At 39.9% G+C, this 26,986-nt stretch overlaps 1 protein-coding gene across 2 annotated transcripts in view; it reads left to right on the forward strand.

Moving 5' to 3' along the window:
- LSm-4 (Like Sm protein 4) overlaps positions 1 to 26,986 on the forward strand; it is a 209,851-nt gene that overhangs the window by 134,099 nt on the left and 48,766 nt on the right. The gene's annotated exons all lie outside the window — the stretch shown is intronic.

Raw genomic sequence — 26,986 nt, forward strand, 5'->3', positions numbered from 1 at the left:
CAAACACTGCATCACATTAAAAAGGATGTTTACAAGAAATCAATACACATTAAGTAACATTAAGTTCATGAAAATGTTCTTTTTCTCACATTACGCACAATTCTCACATATTTTCATGTGCTCCCCACAGACATGTTCCTTGCATTTTACACATCTAGTTTTTATTTTCCTGTCCTTTGACCTAAGGCAAATCACGCAACTCTTTCTTGAATTGTCTGGCTTCTCTACGTTTTCCCTGTCACCATCATCTGTACGTAGTCTTTTCTTGAGATTTCTAGGCAGGCTAGGTATAGCAGCACATACCAACAGCCATGGTTTCATTAGTTCTTTCGCCAGCTCTTTCAAAAATACTCTTCTTGGGATGTTTTTCTCATGGCTTGAATTGAATTCACATACAACAAAAGCGTTGATACCAACCACATTCAAGAGATGATTATAATTGAGGAGCTAACTGATGGTTCGTCGTGCTACGTTGTAAGTTTGGCATAACTAGTCATTTGTGTCTACACCACCTTTCGTGCTTTTATAAAACAGAACTATTTCCGATTTCTCCTTCTCAACCTCTTCAATAGCTATCATGATGCATTTTGGAGATCAGTATTACCGCTTTATGATTGCTCAATATTTCACAGTCTGGATCAGAATCAGAAGCAACTGGGACATCATCATCATCATCATCATCATCATCATCATCATCAACTTCCTCTTCTTCTTATCCTTCTTCTTCTTTTAAAAGCCACTGTTCAATATCCTGTAGGCTACTTGACGACTGTGCCTTCCAGCCATATTAATCTGAAAGCGAAATACAAATCGAAGTAACCCTCTCTATTTGCTGCACTGTATCTCATGTCAAAGTAGAAGCGCCTTATACTGTAGGTTATAGGCTTACTTTTGTATATTAGCAATTCCCAGACTTTACAAGAGGTTCAGATGCTGGCCAAAATATGTGTATTACACGTTCACATCATCAAAACTAAACAAATAGTTAGTTATAAGCAATATGTGCAAGAATATGAACATATTTTATTTTCATACGTAATTACTCGCGTGGGGTCTTCCAGGCCTGGTCACTGCTCTCCAGTATACTTGGCAACAGTGAGCCATCTACTGAACTGAGCTCCCCTCCCCACTACATGAAGCTATTGCAAGTGTCAAGGTCACACGTAGTCACTTTGGGAAAATATAACAATTTAAAAAGGGAGTGGGGCCTCAAAGACCCCGCACGAGTAATTAAAGGTTAAGAGAACTTCTATTGAAAAAAAAATCCATATTCGTATGTTTCAATTAGACTCGCATCGTTCTCATAATGGTAGAAATATAGTAACGGGGCCTCAAGGATTATTACATAATATGTTACTTTAAATGCTACTGTTCTCACCTTAAAATTATCGCGGAAGAGAGATGTGTCATAATGTGCATGTATAGCTTTTTTTCAAAGGATGTAATTTATCTACACTACTGTATCCATCCTTGATGATGATTTTATTTTTAAGGGATGCAACTTCTAGATTATTGGCCCCTACTAGCCATCCTTCTTGACAAAAATATGTTTAAAAATATAATTTTCACTCTGATGGTTATATCTTCGATCTTATTTGCTTGGAATTCCCGCTGCTTACGAAATGTAACTTACTGTTCTTCCTAACATAATTATCTCCTACCGAGCAAGTGGCTATGCGGTTGGAGTCGCGTAGCTGTTAGTTTGCATTTGGGAGATAGTGAGTTTGAACCGGGACAGTATGCATTGAAAAAATACCCTAATTACAATACAATTGCATCTTATTTTACTGCAAACACTGCATCACATTAAAAAGGATGTTTACAAGAAATCAATACACATTAAGTAACATTAAGTTCATGAAAATGTTCTTTTTCTCACATTACGCACAATTCTCACATATTTTCATGTGCTCCCCACAGACATGTTCCTTGCATTTTACACATCTAGTTTTTATTTTCCTGTCCTTTGACCTAAGGCAAATCACGCAACTCTTTCTTGAATTGTCTGGCTTCTCTACGTTTTCCCTGTCACCATCATCTGTACGTAGTCTTTTCTTGAGATTTCTAGGCAGGCTAGGTATAGCAGCACATACCAACAGCCATGGTTTCATTAGTTCTTTCGCCAGCTCTTTCAAAAATACTCTTCTTGGGATGTTTTTCTCATGGCTTGAATTGAATTCACATACAACAAAAGCGTTGATACCAACCACATTCAAGAGATGATTATAATTGAGGAGCTAACTGATGGTTCGTCGTGCTACGTTGTAAGTTTGGCATAACTAGTCATTTGTGTCTACACCACCTTTCGTGCTTTTATAAAACAGAACTATTTCCGATTTCTCCTTCTCAACCTCTTCAATAGCTATCATGATGCATTTTGGAGATCAGTATTACCGCTTTATGATTGCTCAATATTTCACAGTCTGGATCAGAATCAGAAGCAACTGGGACATCATCATCATCATCATCATCATCATCATCATCATCAACTTCCTCTTCTTCTTATCCTTCTTCTTCTTTTAAAAGCCACTGTTCAATATCCTGTAGGCTACTTGACGACTGTGCCTTCCAGCCATATTAATCTGAAAGCGAAATACAAATCGAAGTAACCCTCTCTATTTGCTGCACTGTATCTCATGTCAAAGTAGAAGTGCCTTATACTGTAGGTTATAGGCTTACTTTTGTATATTAGCAATTCCCAGACTTTACAAGAGGTTCAGATGCTGGCCAAAATATGTGTATTACACGTTCACATCATCAAAACTAAACAAATAGTTAGTTATAAGCAATATGTGCAAGAATATGAACATATTTTATTTTCATACGTAATTACTCGCGTGGGGTCTTCCAGGCCTGGTCACTGCTCTCCAGTATACTTGGCAACAGTGAGCCATCTACTGAACTGAGCTCCCCTCCCCACTACATGAAGCTATTGCAAGTGTCAAGGTCACACGTAGTCACTTTGGGAAAATATAACAATTTAAAAAGGGAGTGGGGCCTCAAAGACCCCGCACGAGTAATTAAAGGTTAAGAGAACTTCTATTGAAAAAAAAATCCATATTCGTATGTTTCAATTAGACTCGCATCGTTCTCATAATGGTAGAAATATAGTAACGGGGCCTCAAGGATTATTACATAATATGTTACTTTAAATGCTACTGTTCTCACCTTAAAATTATCGCGGAAGAGAGATGTGTCATAATGTGCATGTATAGCTTTTTATCAAAGGATATAATTTATCTACACTACTGTATCCATCCTTGATGATGATTTTATTTTTAAGGGATGCAACTTCTAGATTATTGGCCCCTACTAGCCATCCTTCTTGACAAAAATATGTTTAAAAATATAATTTTCACTCTGATGGTTATATCTTCGATCTTATTTGCTTGGAATTCCCGCTGCTTACGAAATGTAACTTACTGTTCTTCCTAACATAATTATCTCCTACCGAGCAAGTGGCTATGCGGTTGGAGTCGCGTAGCTGTTAGTTTGCATTTGGGAGATAGTGAATTCGAACCCCTCTGTCCGCAGCCCTGAAGGTGGTTTTCTGTGGTTTTCCACACCTGGCAAATGCTGGGGCTGTACCTTAAGGATGCAGTCTATTCCTTCCCACTACCCTTTCTTACCCTATTGTCACCATAAGATCTGTCTGTGTCGGTGCGATGTAAAGCAAATGCTAATTATCTCCTGTTCTTGTTTTAGCATAGAGCTGAAGCGAAGTACTTTCATTCCACTTCATGCCAGGTTCTATAATATTTTTTTTTCTTTTGCAATCTTCTCTTTCACAGACCTCCTCCATGTCTTCCTTGGTCTCCTACATCTTTATGCTCCCTGCATATACAGTCCAATGGTGCCTTCTCCTTCTGGTTTTCTTAGGGTGTACCCAATCCAGCAACATGACCTTTTTTTAAAAAAAATTCTACTACAGCTGCCTACTGTTGTTTAGTTTTCTATAGTTCTTCGTTTGATAAGATAACTGGCCATCATTTATATTGAAATTATAGAACAGTTAGTGGGCCACAGAGACTTGCATTTGCTCACTTACTTGATTTCTAACTGTCCACGTTTCACTTGTATGGAGTAGGCCTGATTTTACATTAGTGTTAAATGTTCATGCTAAGTTATTTCCACGATAAGAAAGTTGTGAGAAAATGCAAGAAACAGATAATAAAAGGCACATGGACTGTAAGTTACCTGTGATCAGATATGGTACAAATTTTAATGAATTACATCTTTCTTGTCTGGATCGTTCATAGCATTCCATAGTATTCAACTGAAGTGTGCCTTCACAGCCATTTCATCTGGCAAGATCTCTTCCACCTCCACAACCATTGGGAACTCTGAGAGTAACAGATTCCTTCTCCACTCATTTTGCCATCCATTAGCCCACTTAGGGGGTCAAGTTATTTACTACTGCCTGAATTCGGCATCAAGGCGCCGGCTGTATGGACTTGCTCCATTGGCATAGCGGAATATCTGGCCAGACATTACTGAGGAATACTAAAAGGTTGATATTTTGTAGTTCATCATATCGTTCTTCATTGCTACAAGATATATCTGCACTCATAGTGTTAACACTCTGTATAATATATATATATATATAGAGAGAGAGAGAGAGAGAGAGAGAGAGAGAGAGAGAGAGAGAAAGTCCTGAAAAGATAGCTGTCCTTGCATTTACTGTGAAGATACAGCCTCATTTTGTTTTTCAAACAATCTTTCGATAACATTTTGAATTTATGTCTCTATTCTTGTTTCGTTGAGGCCCCTTGGTCCACGTGGTTCCTAACTCTGGTGAGCTTTCTTCTCAGCCCGGTATTCCTTTTGTGGGTTGCTTTCCTCTTTTGAGTCCACTTCACTCCCACTCCAGGACGCAGTGTTTTAGCTGTCAGTGACTGGAGTGTGTCTGATGTTCTGATCAGCATTCTAAATTTATCCCTGTTGAGTATATCTTTGGGATCAATTTTAAAAAATTCTATGTCTTTTCGGACCAATTTTGTCCATTTAGCATTTGTCCCCTTACCTCTAGAAAGGGTATTGAAGATTCTTGAGGTTAGTCTCTTGCTGCCCATTTTGAGTATGTGACCATAGAAGATAAGTCTCCTCTTTCCCATGGCTGTTATACTCTCTAAATGTTGGTAAAGCTCGTTGTTATGCCTAATTCTGTAGTCACCTCCCTCTTTAATGGGGCCCATGATTTTTCTCAGGGTCATTCATTCTCTCAGGTCCAAATTCCTGAGTTGTCCCTTTTTGATCATGTTCAATCATTCTGAGACATACAGTACCGAAGGTTGTACTATGGTTTCAGTGTCAAAGTTTGAGGCGAAGGGAAAGGGAATTTTACTTGTAAACGTTCTTACAGAGACGGAAAGCTCTTTCCAGTTTGGTACACCTGGTTTTCATGGCTAGATCTGCACTAACGTTCGAGGTTATCCATACTCTGAGATATTTGTAGGAGTTAGTCTTCTTTATTACTGTATCCCCATGTGGGATTGAGTTGGGTGCGTCACTGATGTTGGTGATGAACTCAGTTTTGTTAATGGCAACCCTCAACCCTACTTTAGCTGCTATTTGACTGAGGGAGGAGAGTTGGTGTGTAGCTTCCTCCATAATTTGATGCTGGGAGTGTGAGATCATCTGCGAAGGCCAGGCAATTGATGTTTAACTTGTCCTTCTTCAAACCGAAATGTCTGGTAGAATTTCCGTCCATTCACGAATGACTTTCTCTAGCACACAGTTGAAGTGAATAGGGGATGAAACGTCACCTTTCCTAACACTTGTTCTGATATCAAGGCTTTTGTATAATTCCCCTTTGAATTTTACCTTTGACTTGGTGTTTGTCAAAGTAGCCTTTACGAGATTTAGGGACTTATTATCTAGTCTCAATTCAGCAAGGGTCTGAAAGAGAGATTGTCTGTCTGTGGAATCGTAAGCTTTCTGAAAGTCAACAAAAATTGCCACAAAGGGTGAAGAGCTCATATTTTTGTAAGTGAGAATAGTGTTGAGGTTCAGGATCTGTTCTGTGCATGATCTTGATTTCCTAAATCCAGCTTGATACTCTCCAATGCAGGAATCCAATTGAGCTTCTAATCTTGAGAGAAGTATTTTGGGAAAGATCTTGTAAGTCACTGAGAGGAGGGAGATTCCTCTGTAGTTGTTTAAATCAGACTTGTCTCCCTTTTTTGTGCAGAGGGTGTATGATAGCTGAGGTCCAATCACTAGGTAGTCTCTCTGTTATCTATATGTTGGCTATAATCTCATGAATACATTGAATAGAATCTTTGTCTGCATATTTCCACAATTCTGCGATGATGCCATTTTCACCTGCTGCTTTGTTGAACTTAAGCTCGGAAATGACTTTCCGGATCTCCTCCTTCGTTGGTGGGAGGGAATTTGGGTTAGGAACATCCCTTATTTTAAAAAGTAGTTTCTCTCTGGGTTGCTCTGAATTGAGGAGGTTGTTGAAATATTGTGCTAGGACAGATGTGCAGTCCACATTGTTCATATTCATTTTCCCATTTGGTCCCCAGAGGTGAAGTGTACGGGATGAGTATGGGGTTATTTTGGCCCTGAGAGCTTGGTAGAGATCTCTTGTGTTGTTCCTTTGAAAGTCTTTTTCTGCCTGGTCGATAATGTATTGCCTCTTAGCGTTTTTGATCATTTTGGCAGCAGATTTCCTGGTTGTGTAGAAGTTTGCTCTTATTACTGTTCCACTTGAGCCATGCTTCTCTTCTGTCTATAATTGCATTATCATATGCCGTGGTCTACCATGGATGTTTGTTTCTTCTGGCCGATTGGATGGTTTTTGTAGCCGCATCTAATATAGCCTTCTGCAGTTGTGGCCAATCCTTTTCCTCCTTATTGTCAGCTAATGTCTTGGTGAAGTCATCGTTATCTTTCAACATGGTCGCATTGCATCTTGGAACTTTTGACTTTCTGCAGCTGGGATCTCTGTCTTGTGAGAGGAATGAAATAAATTTTGACCATAGACAGGTAGTCGTCTGAATCAATGTTTGCACTTCTCAGGACTTTGACATTTAGCACTTCTTTATTATTTCTTCTGCTAATAGCAACGTGGTCAAATTGGAACTCCCCTACCAAAAAGTTCGGATCAAGGGAACCCATGCTCGGAGGCAAGGGGAGGGGGCGTGCTGCCCCCCCCCCCCAGTTCTCGGGAAAGGAAAAATCTAATGTAGTAGGGTGTTTTCCTTTCAAGAAAATGATTAAAAAGTTGGTATTACGTAGAAGTGGTTGAACACTAAAATATTTATATAGCGGTTTTTACATATATGCTTCGTTCTTTCTAAATATGAGTTCAAGCATGAGTAGCTGCCGCTGTGGTCTCAAGGCACGGTATACAGCGAGAAAGAGCGCGCAAGCGCGACGTCCTTGATTAAACATTCCCCATCCCCAATCCTATGTAAGCCCACGCGATGACACAGCACAACAGATTTTGACTAGTCAGAGTTAGACAACACGACAGTTGACATGTGCTTGCAGGCAGCGCAATGTTTTTCAACTTTTTCATCATATTAATGCGTGTGTTTACTGTTAACATGTTAGAACCAAATTATTTAAATATAGGCCTACCGTAGATCTATAGTTTTCTACATCTGGTCTGGTCTGGACATCTGGTTTGGTGTATTCAGTCACTGTAGATAACTTTAAAAAAAGTGTAAATGAATTGGTGAACAATCTAAATATCAAAAGCATAATTGTTATTATGTAGTGTTCCTTAGATTTCCTCTTTAGTCACATCAGGTCAGAATATTTACAGTTTTCAGGTAAGCACGATGCAAGTGTGATAAATGGATATAACTTGAAAACAATATTCTCTCACCCATGGGTGAATAATGCAAGTATCAAAGTCAAATTATTATTATTATTATTATTATTATTATTATTATTATTATTATTATTATTATTAATTGTAATGTATGGCTATGAAGTTTTTACATCCAATTATTATTATTATTATATATATATATATATATATAATTCGCTGGGGCCATCAAGGACCACGTTAAGTCTTCTTGCATTTGACACTGAACTTGGCCTTCTTTAGAGCCCAAATTTCCCTCATTCTTTGTGAGTGGGCCTGCTTACGCTCCTCTGTCCAAGGGGCACCATGTCTTCTCTTTGGTTGCTCGTCTCGGTTTAGCCCGTTCGTCAATATTTTCTTGCGGAAGAGATCTCTGCTACGGGCGTCTTCAGCTGAGATATGTAGCATTTGCAGGTCTTCTTTGGTATTTCTAAACCAGGGAATTGTGGTTTTGGGGTTTGAATCAAAAAAGTGAAATATTTCTTTAGTTAACTTTCTTTCGTCCATTTTTTCAGATGACCGTAAAATCGTACCCGTCTTTTTCTGATTGTGTCGGTAATTTTCTCTATTTTGCTGTAGATTTCCTTGTTGGATCTCTTTTGATGGATTCCATTTCTGTACTTTGATCCCAAGATTCCTCTCACAATTTTGCGTTCTCTTTTCTCCACTTCTTCAAGGAGTCCTTTGTTGGCATTTAGAGACAGGGTTTCGGCTGCATATAGAACTACTGGCTTCAGAACTGTTTCATAGTGACGTATCTTGGTGTTTTGGGAAAGGCATTTTTTGTTGTAGATTGTGCGGGATGTTTGGTAGGCTATTTCCAGTTTGCGTACTCGCTCCTGAAGTGCTTCTTTCTCCAGTCCATTTTTCATGATGATCTCACCCAGGTATTTGAATTTGTCTACTCGGGTGATGTCCCCGTATTTTGTATGGAGTTTTGGAGAAGCCTCTTTGATGTTAGTCATTACTTCTGTTTTCTCAAACGATATCTGCAAACCAGTTTGTTCGGCAATATCCTTTAAAATTTCAACCTAAGCTCTAGCGGTTTCTATGTCGTTTGAGAGAACAGCAATATCATCGGCAAATGCTAAGCAGTCTGTTGCGATTCCCTTGGATTTCGTTCCTATTCTCAATGGACTAGTTGGTTTCCTGTAATCTCACCCGCCAGGTTCTTATGATCTTTTCAAGAACACAGTTGAAGAGTATCGGGGATAGCCCATCACCTTGTCGGACTCCTGTTTTGATGTCAAAGGAATGCGAGAGACATCCGTGGAACTTCACCTTGGATTTTGTATCGGTCAGGGTGGCTCCAATTAATGCCAGCAGTTTCAAATCAACTCCAAATTCATTTAAGATGTTTAGCAGGACTTCCCGGTCAATGGAGTCGTACGCTTTCTTAAAGTCCACAAAGACAGACACATACTGCTTGGACCTTAGTGCACAATATCTGATGATCGTTTTGAGTTTTTGGATCTGTTCAGTTGTTGCGCGACCTTTTCTGAACCCTCCTTGGTATTCACCTATTTGATGTTCGACTTGTGCTTCCAAACGCTCCAGGATGGCAAGTAATAGAATTTTTGTAAGTCACGGGTAGCAGAGATATTCCTCTGTAGTTGTTGATGTTCTTCATGCTGCCTTTTTTGTGTAATGGATGGATCAAAGCTATTTTCCAATCTTCGGGTAGGGTCTCCTTGTTCCAAATTTCTTCTATTTGCTTTTGCAAGATATCAAGTGATTCCTCTGGGGCATATTTCCATAGTTCTGCTACTACTGAGTCTTCCCCCAGCGCTTTGTTATTTTTGAGATGGGCAATGTGGCGCTTGATTTCATCTCTGTCGGGTGGTCTGGAATCTGGGTACCTGAGTAAGGGTTCCTTGGTCTCAATGGCACTTTGTGGTTTAGAGCAATTAAGTCAATTCTTGAAGTAATCTGCCAGAATGCTGCAATTTTCTTCATTTGACGTCGCCAGTGTGCTGTCCTTTCGCTGAAAGCATAGAGATGGTGGTTTATAGCCAGGGAGTTTGCGTTTGAAGGCTCTGTAGTACTCTCTGCTTTCATTCTTCCTAAAGGTTTGTTCTATCTTTTCAATGAGAGATTTTTCGTATTTACGTTTCTCAGTTCTGAACACCCTAGCTGCTTGGGCACGTTGGGTTTTGTAGGTTTCCCAATCGTTTTCTGATTTCGTAGAGTAGTACTGTTTCCACGCATTGAGTCTTTCTTGGAGGACTGATTCGCAGGTACCATTCTACCAGGCATGCTTTTTGCTTCTCTTGATTTCTGCAACGTCTTTGGCGGCCTCAACAAGGAGACTTTTGGCATTGTTAAAGTCACAGTCATTTGGTCTAGCCTTCTCCTGGAACTCCTCGATCCTTTGCCGAAGTTTATCATTGTCGAAGCGTGTGATCTGTTTGGTTATCTTCCTTGTGTTTGCGGGAATTGGTTTGAATTTGATAAGAGACATATAATGATCTGAGGCCACATTGATGCCTTTCTTTACCTTGACATTCATAATCTCAGGGCTGTTTCTCCTGGAGATTGCAACATGATTTGGAACTCTCCGAGAGCTTGGACGGGAGAACGCCAAGTCATTTGCTTTTTGGGTAGATGGCGAAAGTGGGTCGACATGACCTGCAGGTTGTGATTTTCGCAAATGGACACCAGTCTTTTGCCGTTGGGATTGGTTCTTTTGTGAGCAGGGTAATTTCCTATAACTTTCTTGTACTTCTGTTCATGACCTAGTTGGGCATTGAAGTCACCCAAAAGAAGCTTGACATGGTGTTTGGGGATTTTGTTTAATTTTTCATCTAGTAGGTCCCAAAAATTATCAACTTCGTCTGGATCAGACTTGTTCTTATCGTTTGTAGGAGCATGTGCGTTAACTAGAGCGTAGGTTTTGTTCGCGCATTTAATTGTGAGTATAGACAATCTGTCATTCACAGGTTCGAAATTTGCAACCGATTTAAGGATCTTGGTTCTAACAGCAAACGCGGTTCCAAGCATCACAGCTCCATTGAGGACTCCTCTTTGCGCTTTGCTCTTGAAAAATCGGTAGCCTTCGGATTCAAAAATCTCTTCATCTGGGTACCTTGTTTCCTGTAGGGCCATTATGGATATCTGATTTTCATGAAGAGCTTTGGTGAGGGTTTTCAGCTTGCCAGTTTGTGTAAGTGAATTTATGTTGAAAGTTGCTAGAAAGGTTTTAGATTTTGGCCTGAGTTTTTGACTCTTTGGGGGTACACCGAGACGCTCCGACTCGTCTCTTGCATGATGTCGAGTCTCCCCCAGAATCCGAACGAGACTCGTGCGCCGTGGCGTTCACGACGAGGGATTTATCCAAAGATTTACCCCCTGGGGTATGTTTCTTGAAATGTTGTGCCATCATGCTTTTTGACTTGACTTTGTTTTGGACGGGTACCCATCCTTTTACAACTAGGGTTGTTAGCCCTAGAGGTTGCCTCAAGATGTTTTCTGGCTTCTGGTCATTTACCAGTCTTCGCCATAACCCTGGCAAGGGACCAGTTTTTTTTTCACGGTAGTATTTTATTTCCCTACTACCCTCTGACTCTGCTGGCGGCAGAACCAGCGAGCTTCCCCAATTCCAATGGAATGCGCCCGATGGAGGTAACCGGTAAATCCCCACACAGGTATTATTATTATTATTATTATTATTATTATTATTATTATTATTATTATTATTATTATTATTATTATTACATCATATGTACATACGATGCGATTGCGTTGTCTGTGAGTTTGTCATGAAACGTGCTGTACATAAATATGTATATGAGTTCAGTTAATGTAAATTAGTATTGTATAATTTATTATTACCTGTGTATGATGTGTAATCCGCTACAAAATTGTGAAACGCACTGTAACATCCAGAATGGCTCTAGATCAGACGAGATGATGGTAGAATATTCTGTACATTATAACCATGTTGTTAGCCACCCGAGAATTTATGAGACGGTACTTTTTTAACGTATCTTTCTAGAAGCCTGGCCAGGCACCTATATAAGGAGGCGATCTTGATGGTAGAGACAAGTTATTGTTTAGTAGGAGTTTCACTGGTGAACAAGTGTTGTGGTTTGGCTGACATGCTGATGTAGGCAGTTGGTAGTCATGTGTTTTAACTGTGTTTCGAGGTTGTAATCTCTCTCTGCTGTGATAGGCAATTGTTAAAATGTCGGCTTGTTGATGTTCTCGAAGTGAAGTGTTTTGTTTGTGATACAGTGATTAAGGTTATCTGCATTTAATTTGTAAATAATTGTAAATAAATCAGTGTATACAAGTTGACAGCATTTTGTGCGTGTTACTGTGGATACAACATCGGTGACCGTGGCACAGGACGTAAAAATTTGTGAGTAAATATGAGTGTAAGTGCGAAATGATCAAAATGAAAGTGATACTAGAAAATATGTCGGTGAAACAGCTCAAAGACAAACTCACCAAGAGAAATCTTCTGACAAAAGGGAAGAAGAAATCGCTCCAGACGTGGTTATGGAAAGATCTCGCTAAAAAAAAGGAGAAGATCCCGAAGAGTTTTTCATTGAAGTCGATGAAGATTCCGATGAAACATCGGAAGATAAAGTAAATATTCTCAAAATATGTTCTAACTTAATGACCACGATGCAGGCATTTGATGACAACATTTCAGATGTAAATGACAAACTTTCAGGCAAAATTTCAGATGAAATTTCTCAAGCTAACTCAGTTTTAACCGGACAAATATCACAAGTGTACACGCAGGTTTACAGAGTTGAACAGGGCCTAGAATCGAAAATTTCAAACGTAAATGACAAAATTTCATCGCAAATTAGCAGTGTCACCAATCAATTAACGCAGCAGATATCGGACATCAGGTCAAAACTGGGACAGATTGACCAGTTCGATAGTAGAGTAAGCCAGCCGGAAGGGGATATCCTGAACCTCAAGGAGGAGGTGGAAATCCAGGTTTCCTGCATAAAGTACTGGTTGAGAAGAAAATTTCTACTGTTGAGGGAAATTTTGAAAGCCTTATCTCTGCCATCGAGAGACTCCGTGACTCAGGAGGCAGCACGCCGGCCTCTCACCGCTGGGTTCTGTGGTTCAAATCCCAGTCACTCCATGTGAGATTTGTGCTGGACAAAGTGGAGGCAGGACAGGTTTTTCTCCAGGTAGGCCTACTCTGGTTTTCTCTTCAGCCACACTCTCCAATATCATTTCATTTCATCTGTCATTCATTAATCATTGCCTCAGAGGAGTGTGACAGGCTTCGGCAGCCGGCACAATTCCTATCCTCGCCGCTAGATTGGGGCTTCATTCATTCTATTCCTGACCCGGTCGAATGACTAGAAACAGGCTGTGGATTTTCATTTCATCTCTGCCATCGAGGGAAATTTTGGGAGCCATATTTTTGCTGTTGAAGGAAGGTTAGAAAACTGGATTTCGACCATCAAGGGAGATGTGCAGAATACTGTATAAGGCAAAGCATCCTTTACGCAGTAAAAAAAATAGATTAACTCAAACCGGACGTACCGCCACACCTCTAACCCCCTCAAACCTAACCGGCAATACAGCACACCTAGACCAGAAGGTGATTATAGAGAGCCTTCCAGAATTCCACGGGCAACTGGAAGAGAACCGGACTAGCTTCATCGAGGGATTGGTCAGTCTTTTAGGAAGGACTAACCTACCAGAGGACATCTTTGTGCAGCTCATCACACCGTGATAAGGGGCAAGCCGCTACTTGGTGGAATAACTTCAAGGGTCTAAATGTAAACTGGACTTTGAATTCAAAAGGGAATTTCTTACTAGGTTTAATTCCGTAGGGATGAAGAGCTCTGTGACAAGGAAGCTATTGACTGAGGCACAACCCACTGACATGAGAGCTAGTGCCTTCATCATACAGTAGTACCAACTCTTCAAGCGTCTGCACCTGGAAGGAAGCGAAAACAGTATCTTACCAGACATCACAGAGCTACTCCGTGATAAGATTCGACCCCTAGTGAAAGTATCACAATCGAGACACTTTGATGATCTATGCAGAATCACCACCCAGCTGGAGAAGGAACACAAGAGCAAAGCTACAGAAGAGACCAGCGCAGTTAGGAAGTGCTACCAGTGTGGAAGAGCGGGACACCCGAAGAACTTTTTTTTTTTTTTTTTTTTTGCTTTACGTCGCACCGACACAGATAGGTCTTATGGCGACGATAGGATGGGAAAGGGCTAGGAGTTGGAAGGAAGCGGCCGTGGCCTTAATTAAGGTACAGCCCCAGCATTTGCCTGGTGTGAAAATGGCAAACCAAGGAAAACCATTTTCAGGGCTGCCGACAGTGGGGTTCAAACCTACTATCTTCCAAATACTGGATACTGGCCACACTTAAGCGACTGCAGCTATCGAGCTCGGTACCTGAAGAATAAGTGCCCAACCTTGACATCTGAAAACTAGGTCCGGCCCATTCTGGATTGAGGGGGATGGGACTGGGATCAGGAATGCACCTCAAGACCTGACAGACGAGCAACCCTGGTCAAGTAGGAGAGAGATTGGTCAGATTGTGAGTAGAGCAGGACAACCCCGCCCATCTATCATCTTATGGATTGGCAACTAGAATTTTTCAGCCATACTCAACAGTCAAGCAAGCCACTCATTTGTCAATGGGACTGTTGCCAGATTACTACCGCCTATGAAGTGTCACCACATCGAAGGGTTGTGGGAACAGCGGACGGGGTAACCTATTCCATCCAAGGACAGAGTCACATAACCTCAAAATGTATGAGCATGCCTGTTGTAATTGACATTGCAGTGATTCAGAACCTGATACCTGACATCATATTATGTCATGATTTTCTGGTGGAATACAAAGTGATCCTAGACTCTGCAGCTCATGAAGTCTTTTTCGGAAAGCCGGGCTGAGTGGCTCAGACGGTTAAGGCGCTGGCCTTCTAACACCAACTTGGCAGGTTTGATCCTGGCTCAGTCCGGTGGTATTTGAAGGTGCTCAAATACGACAGCATCGTGTCGGTAGATTTACTGGCACGTAAAAGAACTCCTGCAGGACTAAATTCTGGCACCTTGGCGTCTCTGAAGACCGTAAAATTAGTTAGTGGGATGTAAAGTAAATAACATTATTATTATTATTATTATTATTATTATTATTATTATTATTACTTTTTTGAAAAGACAAACATCTCAGGATTGCCTGGCACAGTTGAAATCTCCGGACTCGCAAGGATACAGAAGTTGACTTAGACCTGGGAGATATCCTATTAACACATCTTCAACCGAGTGAAGAAGTGGAGCTGAGACACACCTTAAAGGAATTTCTGGAAGTCGTCACCAATAAAATAGGACGGACTACCATGGTCACGCACACCATTGAATGCAGCGCTTCCTCACCCATCAAGCAACGTCCATATCCAATCAACCCAGATAAGCGCAACTTCGTCATCCTTAAGATTCGTGAGATGGAAGGGCAAGGTCTCATCGAACCCTCTACATCCTGTTGGGCTTCACCTATCATCCTACTGAAGAAGAAGAAGAATGGGGAGTATCGAGTGTGTGTATACTTTCGCAGATTGAACGAGAAGACCGTTAGTGTTGCCTACCCTATGCCTGACCTGAAAGACTCGCTGAAATAAGTAAGTGGGCCTAGAATTTTCAGCATGCTGGATCTCAACTCTGGATACTGGCAAATGGAGGTTGAGGAAATTTCTAGACCTCTGACCGCCTTCATGACACAGAGAGGATTGTACCAGTTTGCAGTAATGCCCTTTGGATTGAAGAATGCTCCTGCCACCTTCATGCGACTGATGGATAAGGTATTATCAGGATATATTGGAGATTTTTTCATGGACTGACTTGCCAACTGGAGAAGTGCTACTTCGCCCAGTCCCGCATAGAATATCTTGGCCATGTCCTAACCTCTGAAGGCTTAGAAAGGCAACCGGAGAAGAATCGAACTATCGATGATGCTGAATGCCCGCGGACCAAGCGCCAAGTACGTCAGTTCCTTGGCTTGTGTGGATGGTATAGCAGCTTCGTGCCACACTTTGAAGAGAAGGCAATATCACTCACCGATCTACTCCATAACAACCGCCCATTCCGATTGACCAGCAAGGAAGAGGCAGCATTCCAAGGCATTAAGGCCACAATATCCAATGCTCCCGGTCTGGCCCATCCTGACCCTCAACGAAAGATGTGCCTTTAGACGGATGCCAGCGACTCCGGCTTAGGAGCAGCATTATTCCAGGAGAGAAGTGACGGCGGAAGGGACATCATCGAGTATGCCAGCAGGAAGCTATCCCGCACCGAACAATGCTACTGCACTGCCAAGAAGGTAGCTTTACATGTAAACAATAAACATTATTAAGGAAAACCTTTCCAAACACAGTATTCTATGCATGCTTGAAATAGATGAGTTTATTAAGATTCTGAACTTTGTATTAAGGAACAACTATTCACTTTCAACAGCAAAATTTATCACCAAGACGGCCTAGCAATGGGTGATCCATTGTCAGGCATCTTGACCGACATATACATGGATTCATTAGAACACCACAAAATAATGTCAAAAATAAAGGGACTCAGCCTTTGGCTTAGGTACGTAGACGATACTTTTGCAATAATTGAAAATATCTTAACAATAGCAACAAAATTTTAGATTTTTTAAATACCCTCGTCCAAAATATAAAGTTCACCAAGGAGGAGGAGGTCAATGGATCCATCAACTTTTTAGACATCACATTAACACGCGATAAGAATACATTCGATTTCCAAATTTTTAGAAAATCTACTCATAACCCACTAACAATTAAAAATTCATCAGTACATCCTAACTACCACAAACCTTCTACAGTTTAATTTACAGAGCCTTAAAAATCTCTCTAACACCTAAGAACCTAGAAACAGAAATCAATTTTATAAAGAATTTGGCAAAACTTAATGGTTTTAAAATGGAAATAGTTAACTGAATAACTAACAAGATTAAACTTAAATTAGCAACAAACCTCGTCCCAGATAAACCTAAAAAATCTAAGTTTGCCACTTTCACCTACAATAATCCAGGTAATTACCAGGTAACAAATCCCTTAAAAAAGCAAAATATCAACATTGCCTTTAGGACAACAAAGACTAACTGCAACCTGTTTCTCAGTCACAACACACTCAACTCAAACATTAGCATCTATTCAAGTTCGAACATATACAGATTCAAATGCACCCAATGTGATGTTTCGTATATTGGACAAACAGGCCGAAGTTTCTTTACAGAATATCAAGAGCACTATAATGCCTATAAACACAAGAAGTTCTCAGCCATGAGTTCTCACATGAAGGATACAGGGCATTATTTTACAACTATCAAACAGGACCTTACAATATATTATCAAAAGAGTGAGCAAAGGAAAGTGAATGAATAAATTAGAAAGCATTTATATTTATTTAGATCAATAATATAACAAAAACCTTAATCTCAACGACTTAATTGAAGTAAAAATTCTCTTATATGAAATTTTGCCCAACTTGTTACAATCACTAAATGTAAATCAAAATAAAATTCTTAAAAATCTTAAAATAACATCCACAAAAGCTCCCACTATTCCATTAAAGGTAACTCCCTCAGTGTCCACCCCTACTAATCTCCCACAGCCAACAGCCCATATGCTTAACGCTCCGCCCATCTCCTCTCCCGCACCACACCCCTCTCCCTCAATTCCATACAGATACAATACATGAAGTGCAAGTGTCACTCATTCTGACGCTGCAAAGGCAAGTAGTTCATACCACAAAAATCGAGATTGTAAGTAAATGTTCACACAACGTTTCCTGCCAAATATAGCCATCTTTTCTTTAAATTTAAAGTCCTTCTATCGTCTTCTCATTACAGATTCTTCACCACACATCCATCAATAGTCATTCTCTACATTCAAGCTATAGCCAGCATCAAGCATGAGCGTTCCCATTTGACTACTATCATAACAAAGAAACAAACACATCAGCTAGTAAAAACACACATGGCAACACTCAGCTGTGAACCTTTTATCCTTTCTTCAACAAAAATAAGAAGTCTGTGGACTCACCTCACAAATACAGGTCTAATAACAACAACAATAACTCAATCAGTCACACAGCTGTATACTCTATGATAATACTATAAACATTTTACAAAAATATTTCATGTCTTTTTTAAATTGATAAAGCCACTTAAGGATCATTGTAACCATTCTATGACTTCAAATTGGGATGTCTTTAACCAGATTCCATTAATTTTGATCTTGTACCTCAAGGCCATAACTTTAGCCATAGACTTTATCGTTTACGTAAATAAGGACAGTTTGGCTATTTTAAAAATGGTTCATGTTGTGCGTTACTGTAGTCACGTCCTAGTTCATGAACCATGGGCAACGGTTGAGTGGCCTAGTAAGTGGTCCTGACAGTTGGGATACCAGTTGCTATGGAATGGGCGTGGGCATCTCAGACATATTCTGAGTCATGGCCCTCCTTGTGCACAGGCGGCTAGGACTATACAATTCACCGGTGGTCCATAACCCGTTAGAGGAGAGATCCTCACTTGGACTATGTGCAAGTAGGGTAGCATCCTGCTTCATGAATTTACCGAGCTCAGAACATTTTAAGCAAGCCTCGGACCTATGGGAGTAACGAAGTCCCGCTCTCATTTGACAGGCGAGTTGGAAACAACTTGGCGAACGAAATGGAATTCGATGGGGAGTTATCAATATTAATGGGGCTTATGGAAGAAAGAAAGTAGAACTGGCTGAGTCAGCAAACAGGATGCATCTGGATGTGCTAGGAGTAAGTGATATTCGGGTAAGGGGAGATAACGAGGAAAAGATAGGAGATTATAAAGTGTACTTGACGCATGTTAGAAAGGGAAGGGCAGAGTCTGGGGTAGGGCTCTTTATCAGGACTACCATTGCACGCAACATAGTTTCTGTTAGGCACGTAAATGAGTGAATGGTATGGGTAGATTTGTCAGCTGGAGAAATTAGGACTAGAATTGTTTCCGTGTATTCACCCTGTGAGGGTGCAGATGAGGACGAATTTGACAAGTATATGAAGCATTGAGTGACATCATGGTCAGGGTCAACAGCAAGGATAGAATAGTGCTAATGGGCGATTTCAATGCGAGAGTTGGGAATAGAACTGAAGGATACGGAAGGGTGATTGGTAAATGTGGGAAAGATATGGAAGCTAACGTGAATGGGAAGCATTTGCTGGACTTCTGTGCTAGTATGGGTTTAGCTGTTACGAATACATTCTTCAAGCATAAGGCTATTCACCGCTACATGTGACTATAGACTATATCTTCACAGACTTTGAGTTTTCCGCGGATTTTTTTGATGATACAGATCACTATCTGATCTGTAGTGAACTAGGTATCTCTAGGCCTAGGGTAGAGAAAGTGAAATCTGTCTGCAAACGAATAAGGGTAGAAAATCTCCAGGATGAGGAAATTAGACAGAAGTACATGGGTATGATTAGTGAGAAGTTTCGAACAGTAGACAGTAAGCAGGTTTAGGATATAGAAAGTGAATGGGTGGCATACAGGGATGCTGTAGTAGAAACAGCAAGGGAATGCCTAGGAACAACTGTGTGTAAAGATGGGAAAAGGTGAACATCTTGGTGGAATGATGAAGTGAGAGCAGGTTGTAAAAGTAAAAAGAAGGCTTATCAGAAATGGCTCCAAACAAGGGCCGAGGCAGACAGTGATTTGTATGTAGATGAAAGAAACAGAGCGAAACAAATAGTTGTTGAATCCAAAAAGAAGTCATGGGAAGATTTTTGTAATAACCTGGAAAGGCTAGGTCAAGCAGCAGGGAAACCTTTCTGGACATTAATAAAGAATCTTAGGAAGGGAGGAAAAAATGAAATGAACAGGTTTTGAGTAATTCAGGTGAGCTCATACTAGATCCCAAGGATTCACTGGAGAGGTGAAGGGAATATTTTGAACATCTTCTCAATGTAAAAGGGAAACCATCTGGTGGTGTTGCGAACAGCCAAGCTCATGGGGAGGAGGAAACTGATGTTGGTGAAATTATGCTTGAGAAAGTGGAAAGGATGGTAAATAAACTCCATTGTCATAAAGCAGCAGGAATAGATGAAATTAGACCTGAAATGGTGAAGTATAGTGGAAAGGAAATGGCTTCATAGAGTAGTAAAATTAGCATGGAGTGTTAGTAAGGTACCTTCAGATTGGACAAAAGCAGTAATTGCACCTATGTATAAGCAAGGGAACAGAAAGGATTGCTACAACTGTCACGGTATTTCATTGATTAGTATACAAGGAGAAGTATTCACTGGCATCTTGGAAGGGAGGGTGCGATCAGTCATTGAGAGGAAGTTGGATGAAAACCAGTGTGGTTTCAGACCACAGAGAGGCTGTCAGGATCAGATTTTTAGTATGCGCCAGGTAATTGAAAAATGCTACGAGAGGAATAGGCAGTTGTGTTTATGTTTCGTAGATCTAGAGAAAGCATATGACAGGGTACCGAGGGAAAGATGTTCACTATACTGGGGGACTATGGAATTAAAGGTAGATTATTAAAATCAATCAAGGGCATTTATGTTGACAATTGGACTTCAGTGAGAATTGATGTTAAGATGAGTTCTTGGTTCTGGGTACTTACAGGGGTTAGACAAGGCTGTAATCTTTCACCTTTGCTGTTCTTAATTTACATGGATCATCTGCTGAAAGGTATAAAATGTCAGGGAGGGATTCAGTTAGGTGGAAATGTAGTAAGCAGTCTGGCCCATGCTGACGACTTGGTCTTAATGGCAGACTGTGCCGAAAGCCTGCAGTGTAATATCTAGTAACTTGAAAATAGGCGCAATAGTATGGTACGAAAATTAGCCTCTCGAAGACTAAATTGATGTCAGTAGGTAAGAAATTCAACAGAATTGAATGTCAGATTGGTGATACAAAGCTAGAACAGGTCGATAATTTCAAGTATTTAGGTTATGTGTTCTCCCAGGATGGTAATATAGTGAGATTGTATCAAGGTGTTGTAAAGCTAATGCAGGTCGCTTAAGTGCGGCCAGTATCCAGTATTCGGGAGATAGTAGGTTCAAATCCCACTGTCATCAGCCCTGAAGATGGTTTTCCGTGGTTTCCTATTTTCACACCAGGCAAACGCCGGGGCTGTACCTTAATTAAGGCCATGGCTGCTTCCTTCCAATTCCTAGGCCTTTCCTATCCCATCATCGCCATAAGACATATCTGTGTTGGTGCGACGTAAAGCAAATAGCAAAATGATGCAGCTGTTTCTCTAGCAGAGTGGCAGCATCAGCAACAGCAGGACATTACAGAGATGCAAACTTTGCCTGAGAAGAGATCCCTTACCCAGGCCAAGGCACAAGATGTCGAAGAGACCCACATCTTCCTACCAGGCCAACAAGTACTGCGGCCTAACCACCCATTCATTAAAAAAATTGGAGGGTTTCACGCAGGTCTCGCAGCTAGGTGGATTGGTCCCATCGAGGTGGTTAAACAGCTGGGCCATGGGCTCTACGTACTAAAGACCAAACCTCCTGTCAAGGTCCACGTATCGGAGTTGCGGCGAGTCACCCAACCCTAGGCATACAGACTAAGCCTGGAGGAGAGGCTTCTAAGGACACAGCACAATCTAGTCATCATGAGGAGAATGCATCGTCTATCATCGAGGAAGAGGCTGGCGGCGAGGCAACCCCAACCCATGAGACGGCATAAGAGAAGGAGAGCACATCCAGCGATATTGAGGAAGAAAGATTATGCAATCTACGTCCAAGGAAAGTTAACGAGTGTGATAGACTGTAGAAATTGTTTCAATTTATGGGGGGGATATTGACGCAAGTGTGATATAGGATATAATTTGAAAACAATATTCTCTCACATATTGGTAAATAATGCAAGTATCTAATTAGTATTATTATTATTACTACTTGTAATGTATGTCTATTAAATGTTTACGTCCAGTTAGTAGTATTATTATTAAATCATATGAACATATGATGCAATTGCGTTGTTTGTGAGGTTATGTCATGAAACATGTGATGTACATAAAAACTGATATAAGTTCACCCAGTTGATGTAAATACCTGTAAATTAATATTATATAATTTATTATTACCTGTATATGATGTTTAATCCTCTACAGAATTTTGAAACACACTGTAACATCCAGAATGGCTCTAGATTGAACTAGGAGATGGTAGAATATTCTGTACATTATAACCATGTTGTTAGGCATTCAAGAATTTACGAGACGGTATTCTTGTAACATATCTTTCTAGAAGCCTGGCCAGGTACCTATATAAGGAGGTGATCTTAATAGTTGTGACAAGTTATTTTTTAGTAGGAGTTTCACTGGTGAACACATGTTGTGATTAGGCTGACATGCTGATGTAGGCAGTCGGTAGTCATCTGTTTCAACTTATATCAAGGTTGTAATCTCTCTCTGCGCTGTGATAGGCAATTGTTAAAATGGGAACTTGTTGATGTTCTCGGAGTGAAGTGTTGGCCGTGCAGTTAAGAGCGCGCAGCTGTGAGCTTGCATCCAGGAGATAGTGGGTTTGAACCCCACTGTCAGCAGCCCTGAAGATGGTTTTCTGTGATTTCCCGTTTTCACACCAGGCAAATGCTGGGGCCACGGTCGCTTCCTTTCCATTCCTAGGCCTTTCCTATCCCATCGTCGCCATAAGACCTATCTGTGTTGGTGCGACGTAAAACAAATGGCAAAAAAAAGTTTTGTTTGTGACACAGTGATTAAGGTTATGTGCATTTAATTTGTAAATATTTGTAAATAAATCCATATACACAAGTTGATGGCATTTTGTGTGTGTCATTGTGGATGCAATAAACATACATCTTTATAATTGATTGAATAAGAATTAATGTTCTGGAAGGTCTAAAACATAAAATACGATTTAAAATTTTGAATTTCGAAGACAAATTTATCCCATATGTAATCAGAAGGCTTCCGCAACCTTTGGTAGACTCGAAAGCAATTACTCTTAAATATTCTGAAGTTAAGTATTGAGCACCCTTAAGAGCATGTCCCACTGGATTTGAAACATGTTACCTACATTACAGATTTAATTAATTTCTGAGAATTTCTTTTAATTATTTGTTGAGGTTACCTTTATTCGATTTTTTTACTTCTAAATAATAACTTTTAAAAAATTCAATTCAGTTGTGTACAAAGACAAAAGTAGTGATTTAGTTTTTGAGGTGCCCTGGTGAAAATAATTTCTATGCATTTCTATTATGAAAAATTACGACTTTCTACGTATTTCTAACAAAATTACGGTATGTATTTTTCTGACATTTGACACACCTCTGTACTTTGTCGTTAGAAATGCTTAATGAATTATTGTATGTATTTTGATTTTACGGTAGAAGAAAAAGTAGGAATACATACTGTAGTTTTGTATGCATTTCTAACGACAAAGTACATAGGTGTGTTAGCAATTTCATTAGAAATATGTGGAATCTCATAATTTTTCATAATAGAAATGCGTAAAAATAAATTACAATACCAGGTTGGTAAAAACTACTAATTCTTTTTCTACTGCTTTTCCCACACCTGTGGGGTTGCGGGTGCGATCTGTGTCTCACGTGTGGATTTGGCCCTGTTTTACGGCTGGACGCCCTTTCTGACGTCAACCCAATATGGAGGGATATAATCACTATTGTGTGTTCTTGTGGCGGTTGGTAGTGTAGTGTGCTGTCTGAATATGAAGAGGAAAGTATTGGGACAAGCACAAACACCCAGTCCCCCGGGTCAGAAGAATTAATCAAAGGTGATTAAAGTTTCTGAGCCAGCCAGGAATTGAACCCGGGACACTCTGAACCGGAGGCCTCAACGCTGACCATTCAGCCAATGAATCGGACTGGGGGTTGGTAAAAAAAAGGGGGTTAAAAATCAGGTTAGTAAATACATTGTTATTTAATAATAGAATCTTTTTTATATCTTGTAGCATTCTCCTAAGAATGAAGGATCGTTTGATATATTTTATCATATAAAATAATGCATATTATTGTTTAATGAAAAAGGCTCTAAATTCTTAAGTCGGTTTATAATGGTAGGTTAGAGATCCTCTTAAGGGAATTATGTACTTTTAATTATTCTGAAGTTACGGATTGAACATGATATTTAAGTCTTGATACTGATTTGCTTGCATTTATTTCACAGACTGGATATCAGGAATTTCTTGGGACAGAAAGGTGTTTCTGCTACACAGAAAAGGAACCTCATTGACTCATTAAAAGCTCCAGGTCCAGTACCTTCAAGAGTGCATCCCATAGCAACTTCTAGTTTATTCTCAACACAAGCTTCTAACTTAACGTTATCTGTTGAGCCTAATCTCTACCATTGCTAGTCATCAGAAGTGTCATTGCCACAGTGTTCTTCCACCATTAGTACTAAGTCTGCCGAGTTTGATTTCTGTCAGCCGTCAACTTCAGTACAATTCGTTGAAGAGAATTCACCTGATGAATATAAACTGTGCCAGTCTTCAACATCGTCAGTTGATATCACTACTGCTGAAGCTACTGAGTGTGATGACGTCAACCCATCAACTTCAGTTTCCATTGTCAAAAAGCTGGAGGAACTAAATTCATTATCAGTTAATCACAGCTTTCATTTAGGCGAATAAATAAACCATTCAGTGTCAGACAAGGTCAAGTATCAGTTACTAACAAACCTTCGTGCTTTAAATTCGTCTCATGATTTTAAAAAGGACATTGACGAGAAAAAACTATAAAAAGGACTTTTCAAACAACTTGGCTAGAAAAGTACTCGTGGCTAGTATATTCGCCCATGTTGAACGGAGGGCTTTGTAAGTTTTGTACTCTTTTCAAAACACTCTTAAAGAGAGGAATGTTTAGTACTTTTGTGATAAAGGCTCACCAAGACTACAAACACTCTCATGAAGATGCTCGAGTACATGAAGAGAGCAGTTGGCATCTCGAATTTACAAGTAAGGCCAACATTTTTTGTGAGTCCTTAGAAATGAGAAAGAAAAGCATGATTGAACAGTTAGACAATGGAGTCACAGAGCTTGTAAATAGCAGCAGGAAAAAAAAAAAAAAAACTGAAATCAAATTTTGCTACTTTAATATTTTGTGGCACATATCCATCAGAGGAAAGAATTTGAGTGAAGGAAAATTTCAAGATACACTAGAGTAAGTGCGGGTGACAAAGTGTTGGAGGATTATTTACAAAACCATAGTGGAAAAAGCAAAGTACACATCACACAGAGTTCAAAACAATTTAATAAGGATATGTGGTTCTGTGTTACAACACAAGATTGTTGATGAGGTAAACAGATCACCAGTATTTTCATTACTGGCTGATGAAACGTCTGTCATTAGTGGAAAGGAACAATTGTCGGTGGGAGTACAATTTGTAGACGAGAAATGGAACTTTAGAGTAAAAGAAGAAATTTTAGAGTTTGCAGATCTAACTACATTGGATGCTGATGGAATTTCTTCATCTATTTTAAAATTTGTTGAAAATTTGGGGCTTGATATGAATAAGTTGATTGGTTTGGGCTTTGATAGCTGTTTGACAATGGCAGGCCATGAAACTGGAGTGCAGGCTAGGATTAGAGAAAAGTGTCCTTCAGCTGTTTATTTCCACTGCGTATCGTACAGACTGAACTTAGTTGTCAATTATCTTAACAGAATCTAGGACATTTGTAACACTGTCAGATTAATAAAAGAAGTTATTAGGTTCTTTAGAGAAAGTGTATTGCATAGGAAAACAATACCTAACATTCCAGTGTTCTGTGAAACTAGGTGGTCACACAAATATACATCAGTCAGGGTATTCAAAGAAAACTTCTTGACAATAAAGGATAATCTTGCAAATAACCCTGAAAACAACCAAGACACTAGATCATGTGCCAGCCAACTAGATAGTGGAACATCATCAACTACATTTATTATTTGTCTGCACATCATATCGAGGTATTCTTCATATATGGAACCAATAGTGAACAAATCCAGTATATTGATATGGATCTACACTCAGTCTACAGATATGTTAACTCTGCTAGCCAATTTTTCGAAAGCAGAGTGAAAGCGATGACAAATTCAGAAACATTTTCGAGGCAGTAAAAGAAGATTATAAGGAACTTGACATAGACATAAAAACCACAAGATTGGCTGGAAGGCAGACCCACAGATGCAGTGCTCATCGCCCGAAGACTATTTCAAAGTGACAATTTACAATCCGAACATGGATTCTGTAATCACGTCACTTACTACAAGATTTAAAAAAAGATAGAGATACCTTTGAAAGGTAGAATTCTTTACCCACATTTAATGAAAAATGAGAAGAAAAAAGATTTCGTGAGCGACATAAAAAGTTTGCAAAACTTTTATCAAATCAACAACTTCGAAGCAGAAGACAGTTTATGGTATGTCATCTGGACTAATAGGGAGTGTTTGGAAAAACCAAGGCTCAATGTTATACTTGCAGAAAGTATGTTTTACGTAGCAGTAAGGAGATTGCTTATATTCTACCAAACCATACCCCCCCCACAACTTGCACCGTAGGGCGTTCCATCAGCACGCTGCATAGAGTGAAGACGTGGCTGAGAAGTACTACTGGCGAGGACAGTCTGTCAAGCTTGTGCCACCTTATTGTCCACAGGAAAAGAGCAAAAAGCCCTGGTTTTGAGGACAAAGTCATTGACTTGTTCAGCAAGAACAAAAGAAATTTACAGCTTGCTTTTTCAGATAAATATTAGTGCCAAATCCATACCTGTGCATAATATACCTTACGGTTTGCTTTTTACATCAATACCAGTGTTAAATGTTATGAGGTGTGTGTTTTTAGTTTCTTTGTATTAAAGTATAAGGTCTTTGCTCCTGTATTTGTGTTGATAAATATTCACTGGTTTCAATAAAGAAGTTAAAATAACATGTTATTCCTTTTCTTTTATAGAGTATGAGTACCATGGCCTAGGATTTTAATAACAGGACAAAGTTTTTAACTGGGTCGGAACTGGAACTTTTTAATGGCTAATTACAAGTCGCCATTTATCTTCCAAAATATTAAAAATACTCCGTACCCCGAGGTTTAAGCCCCCCTCCCCCACAAACTATCATATGGGCACCCTTGGTTTGGACATCTCCATGTCTTCACTATCCTGGGAAGGCATTTAAAAGCAGTGGACTT

Source organism: Anabrus simplex, chromosome 3 (assembly GCF_040414725.1).
Source record: "Anabrus simplex isolate iqAnaSimp1 chromosome 3, ASM4041472v1, whole genome shotgun sequence".
Taxonomy (NCBI): Eukaryota; Metazoa; Arthropoda; class Insecta; order Orthoptera; family Tettigoniidae; genus Anabrus; species Anabrus simplex.